Raw genomic sequence first — 6,541 nt, forward strand, 5'->3', positions numbered from 1 at the left:
CACAGCTCCGGCACACCCACACCCTCATGGGCCCGCAACCATCAGGGACCCACAGCCCCTCAGGGACCCACAGCTCCGGCACACCCACACCCTCAGGGACCCGCCCCACCTCACGGACTCACAACCATCACGGTCCTCCTGCCCTCGCAGCCCTGCCGCCCGCATCCCCTACCCCATCCTGAGGGGCAGGTGGTGAGCGGCCAGGGCTGCCGGGGGAGCACCGGGGTCCAGCCTGTGGGAGTCATGATGGAGAAGGAGCCTCTTAGGTTAAAAATGGGGTGAATGAGAGTGACTTGGGCTGTGTCCCACTCCAGTGACTGTCAGGCAGGTCGTGGCCCTCAACCCCCAGCCAGGGGGAAGAGTGGGGTCTGCAGGGCTTTGGGGAATCAGCTCGTGGGCTGGAGGTGGAACCGGTGCTGCTGAGCCCCCCACCCCATCCTCACCCCACAGGGTCACAACCCCTTGGCTTCTTCACCCAGCCTTCCCTCTGGATGCAGGGAAGCACAGAAATGTCAAAGAAACTGTCTCTCCACAAAAATCACCAGCTGTGGGAACCTTTAGGCACATGATAGATTCCCCTGTACCAAAGCAGTCTTTTCCTTAAGTGCAGGAAGGGTTGAAATTTCTCTCTGCTGTCAGCACGGCTCAACAAAACGTTGGGTTTGTATCAAAAAGTATCAGCAATACTTTTCTTCGTGGTATTACAATGTCCTTCACGATTTGCTGAGTTACTCCCTGCTCACCATTAAAGCACGGTTTTCAGGCCGAAGCCTCATTTACACATTTTATGTTCCTTGGCAAAAAGAGAATTTATTTCCCTGCTTTATGTCACGATTTGTAACAACAGCAAGAAATGTGTGAGAGGTTCAAGATGTGTGGTTTTTTTGCTGTTAGACACGCTCTTGTCTCCCAGCTCTGTCTAGAGGCCGCTGTCCTGCTGCCCACATGGCAAGCGGGGCTCACAGAGTCCTAGAATAGAATCAAGGAATATCCTGAGCTGGAAGGAGCCCACAGGGATCACTGAATCCAGCCTGTGTCCCTGCACAGACACCCCACCCATCTTCACAGGCTCCCTTGGATGCTCTCTGACAGCTTTAGATCTCACTTATCGTGTGGTGCCCAGAACTCTGGGCAGTTTTGGTCACCACTGCCTACCAGGCTCGTGATCAAAACTGGATCCTGCAGATTAGCTCACTTGACAAGTGAGTTTTAGGGCTCGTCTGAAAAGTGAAGCTGCATGATTGAGCTTCGAGCCTTTAATGCCCGTGCTGGCCAGATGAATTATCTTCGTATCCATCTGCTGAAACTATAAGTTTAGCTGCACAACAGCAATAGCAGACTCACCTTATTCTACCTAATTTTGTTATGATTCTCATAAATTATTTTCCTGCTGCATGTAACTGGTAGATTATATGAATTTTTCAGAATCATTAAAGATTCATTTGGGTCTGTCTTAAGATTCCATGTTTATTTCCCTGTGTCTTCTCAAAGTGCAAGGGGAGGGCATTCTTTATGTCACCAGGAAATACAATCTGGTGTCCAAAGGTTATTCCAGCTTCTATCACTCTTCCATATTGCAGGATTGAGTGCAATTAAAGTGTCTTTGCAAACAACTTGCTGGTTGTTTTATAATCTCTGTTTGAAGGGTTTGGTTTTCAACACAGTTGTTACAGGGTGTCGATTTGTGGTGTTATCATCAGAACAAACTGCTCTTGTTCTTAGATTAAGCATTAAGGCCCAATCCAAATCCCCTTGTATTTGAGAAGAATGCTTTCATTTTCATGGTGGATTGGGCATTAGACCCACGGCAGGAACAGTACAGCCCTTGGAACAGGAGACCTGTATTGAGGGTGAAGGTGTAACCAGGAGAAAACTGACCTACTTCTTCATCTGACATATTTTTCCTTGAGGTAAAGAATGGATCCAGTTGTTAAATGTACCAGGAACAAAAATATGCTCTAAGAAGGTGGCAGACAACCCCCACAAAACCAAGCCAGTATCACCCTGACTCCTGAAACACTTGGAATAAAAAAAATGGAAAAAAATTAAAGGGGAGAGCTCTCCTTTCCCAGGCTTCTGCTGCACGTAGGATCCTGGCCTTGGAATTACCTCTTGCTCTGTCCTTTTTTCTCCTTCCTGCACCTCTTCCAGCCTGGTGTGGAATGTACTGCCACTTCTTCCTCTATGGTAATTCCCTGAAACTCTGCTATTGAGGGCATTTGCATGTCCTTAAGTGGAAGCTGAAATTGATGTTTTGGGAAACTTCGTAGGTGATGATGAAGTGGTTTGTCAAGAACTCGGCATCATCCCACACCAGCGTCCTCAAACTTGTCCTGGAGATAAAAAGCCTGCATTTAAAGTGGGAGGGTCACCAGTGGATTGCTAAGTGTGTTTGCTTTTTCCATGGGAAAATAAATGACTCTCCCATATTCAGCAGCAACAAATTCATCTGTAATTTGTGTGCTGCTTGTTTCTTTCTGTGCTCCACTACTAAGCATGCTCCAAGGCTTTTCTTCTGGAAAACCATAATACACTGCTTTTCTACATGAAATAACTTTCCTATTAGTCTCCTGGATTCCTCACGCACTGAGAGTGGGTGTACACGTGAACTGACACAACTTGTCTTCCAGCAGAGCTCTGAGGTTAATTACTAGCAGGCAATTCCTTTGAGAAATCACCATTTTCACACATGAAACCCACTGCAGGTAGCAAAGCTGGACCCTTGTGCTTGTTTTCTGCCATACTGGATAAAACCCTGGGATTTCAGTTTCTTCCACTGTGTTTCAACTATCAATATTGGGAGACTATGAGTAGAATAAGAGCATCACTTCCCAGAATATCTGATGTCCCCAAGGACAGATCTAAATTAATGTTGTAAAAAAAATATATCTTCTGTAAAATATAAATGTGCTGTGGCCTGGCACTTAGATGGTGAAGGATAGGTCCTGGGTATGTAGAGGAAGAGCTTCTACTCCTGGAATGGTTTGGGGTGGAAAGGACCTAAAAGATCATTTTGTTCCAACTCCATGCAGTGGGCAGGGACACCTTTCACTACCCCAGGTTTCTCCACGCCCCACCCAACCTGGCCTGGAACATTTCCAAGGATGGGCAGCCACAGCTTGTCTTCAGCAGCCAATAAAGGCAGGTGGCTCTCTCTGGGAAGAGATTTTCTGCCTTCAGTCTTGCCCAACAGCTGCTGCCTGTGCTCCACTCAAATGAATGAACATTTTTATCTCTTGTCCTTGCAAAACTTCCAAGACAGCCATGAGTGCTGGAGATGGCCCCAGCAGAGCAGCGAGCAGCTCATGCACACTCACAGCCCTGGCTGCTTGCAGCTCTCTCCTTAGGGCTCTATTTTCAGCCCTGGACTAATTTTGAACCCTGCTGTAGCTGCTTCCCTGTGCTTAGTTCTGCAGGGCCTCGTTTGCCCCGGTGCTGAGCATTTAATATCCCCAGCCAGGATTGACTTAGAGCCCGGGCACACCCCGAGGTCACAGCGTGGGGCCAAGGCTGGCACTGCCTGGGGGGCAGAGGGGTCTCTCTCCTCTGTGCCCGTCAGATTTGGTATCCTAAACATATGCACATACTACAGAGATCAAAAGAAAAGTTGCATCTTACTAGAAATCCCAAAAGGAAAAGGAGATGTGGTCAAGAAGACACTTAAAACATGTCCTGGCTGACTGGAGCCTGGGTCCCATCACACGAGGGGGAATGGGGGGTTGGCAGCTTCCTCATGCTTTTGCTGCTCTGACAGCTCCAAATGTCTTTTCCTCTCTTGTACAAAATAGTTTCCTGTGACAGTCCATCACGGAGTCAGCCTCAAGGAGGAGAGAGCAGGATATTATTCTTAGTAATGGAACCGTCACTTCAGTGCCATTCCCAACAGCACAGGAACAGTTTCTAAGGCACAGCACCGCTTGTCAGCAATTCCTTATCTCCAGTCCTGTGGCTCAGCAGGAATATGCAGTGGCAAGGCCTTGTGCATCAGGGAACCACAGGCAACGAGCAACATTTTTCATGTAAATAAAGAAAACAAATGATGTGCAGGTAGTAGGACTCTATTTCATTCATGCTTCTGTATTATTTCAAAGGTAATGTAAATGCAGCTCAGCTGTTATGCTGATGAGTGCAACAAGTTATTCAGATTTATTTCTTTTTCCGTTGCTTGGAGTGTTTGATGTGTATCAAACCCAAGAAATGGGACGGGCAGGGAGCACTGGCAGCTCTGTTCCTCACAGAGAGGGGCTTCCCCCCAGCCAGGGACAAGCCCCATCACATTTAAAAGAATACTTGTGTTCAGCATTTATCTTCAAAGTGCTGTGCAAACATATTAATTAATGACTCTGTTATTGCCAGGGGGAAGAGCTGGCAGAGGGAGGGGTGACAGCTCACCCTGCCTGCCTTCCTTGCTGGGAGCCAGAGCTTCCTTCTCCAGCTGTGAGGAGCGGGATGCTCCATCCCCAGGCCTCCAGGTATCTCCAGCAGTTACAGCTCTGCAAGTGCTGCTGCTGCTGGGTTCTGAGCTCCTGCATCTCTAACAGGAGGGGGTTTGCCTGTAAGATATTTTTATCCATAAGATTATTTATTTTTAAAATCCCTGGACTATGTTTAGGAGGATAATGGGTCAATAGCATTTACAGCCCAGCAGGTTTTCCCAAGAGCCTCATCCCACCATGCCTTGTCATTCCTCAGGCAACCCCAAGCAGGGAGACCCCAGGGACAAGCTGGGTGAGCGCTGAAAGGGTTTTGAGTGTTGTCATGATCTAATTAATGAGCAAATTAGTTGTTTCCATCTTTCCATGTATCTTTGTATTCATTAAACCATTTTTAGCAACCACACTGGGGTAGTGCTCAAACAAATCAGTTTCAACGGGGACTGTTGATTTTCTTTTCCCAGATGATTTCTTTCTAAAATGCATTTTTTTCTTAAGGACACTTTGAGTAAAACTATATTTACCAAAATTGTACAACTATGCAGAGACAGAATGACTTATCCTCAACTTTTTCACCACTTAAACATTACAGGAAATCAATGAATAAGGTGGCAGAAATGGACAAGAAATAAAATCTAATTGGACTCCAAAATGCAACATCTTCCCCCTGCTCCTGTCTGTGCAAGGTGCGAGAGCCCAGAGCAAGATGGAACACACTCAGCATCGTCATCCCAATAAATGCTGTTGGGATTGTGGAGCAGTACAAATCCCTGGCACAGGAATAGCCTGGCATCCATCAGCACGGCACAGAGCCCTCCTCTTGCCATGAGCTGGCACGTGGTTATCCTCAAAAACAACATCCTGATCCCCTGCTAAGCATTACCTTTGGGAATTCACAGCCAACTCAGCCAACCCTTTCCAAAAAGCTGTTACGACACGGTGATTTTACCAAAATGTTCTACATCCATTGCACAGAGGGAGGTGTGCAGGGAACAAATCCGGGGCCGCCTTGTTCCAGGTCCCTCAGGGGATGCACAAAGGCAAATACTGGCTGCCAGGTCCTGGAAAATCCATCCCAGCCACAGGAGGGATGTACCTGACCCAGCATTTCCCATTCCCTGTGGCAGATTTGAGCTATAGTCTTGCAATACAGGGGATATTTTGAGGACAGGGCTGTCATTTCTGGATTTTAAGGCTTCTTCCTCAACAAATATAAACCTTCATCCCTGGGCTGAAGAGCCAGCACAGAAACTCGCTCTGGGTGATTTTGATGTGCTTCAGACCAGCAAAAACAGCCTCAAAAGCAAATGAAAGCTCCTCTAATTCCCTCACAGCAGGGTCTGGCGGGGGTGGGCAGTGCCTTCCCACTGCATTTTGCCTCGTTCCCATTCAGTATTTTTAGCTCCTGCTCTTCTGGTGGGATGCAGCTCCCAGTTCCCCTTGCTGCCAGCTCTGTGCCACAGCCAAAGCCTTCACCTGGCAGCCCTGTCCCCTCCTGCCCAGCCTGCAGAGAGGTGCCAAAGCAAACACTGCCGTCCTCACCCTCTTGGGCCCCAGCCAGCTTGCACGTGCTCTTAAATCTGCAGCCAGAGAAATATGGGAATGTACAAATTAGTCAGAGGGATTGAAACATCTCCATCCTGCTCATCTGGGTCTTATTTACAGCAAGGACTTGACGACTGTAAAATTGAGACTCCGAGGAGGAAACCAAACCATGGCAGAGCCTCTGATCCACCGGCAGCGAGCTCCAGCTGCTGGACCTCAGAGCAGACCCCCAGGACGAGGGGTGGGCAGTGGCCAGCCCGGTCCCCACACTCCTGGCAGGGATTCCAAAGCCCAGGGGCACACGGTGTGTCCATCCCTGCTGCAGAGCTGGGCACAGAGGGGTCCTGCATGCCCTGGGGTGCCCATCACCAGACACCCCCACAATCCCATCCAATGGCTTTGGCAGCTGCCGAGTTTAGCAGAGATGTGGGCAGGACACAGCCCCACAGCAGGACGGGTCTGAGCGAGGAGAGTGACCACAACACCCTGAGCAGTGCCCGGGGATGAAACACAACATGGCTCGGGCTGGTCCCATCCTGCCGGGACAGGGGTGACCCCTCTAT

The 6,541-nt window shown here is 48.8% G+C and overlaps 1 protein-coding gene across 4 annotated transcripts in view; it reads right to left on the reverse strand.

The window, feature by feature from the left end:
- The window catches only part of CAMSAP1 (calmodulin regulated spectrin associated protein 1), a 33,061-nt gene that overhangs the window by 25,665 nt on the left and 855 nt on the right, over positions 1-6,541 (reverse strand). The gene's annotated exons all lie outside the window — the stretch shown is intronic.

Source organism: Parus major, chromosome 17 (assembly GCF_001522545.3).
Source record: "Parus major isolate Abel chromosome 17, Parus_major1.1, whole genome shotgun sequence".
In the NCBI taxonomy this organism is placed as follows: Eukaryota; Metazoa; Chordata; class Aves; order Passeriformes; family Paridae; genus Parus; species Parus major.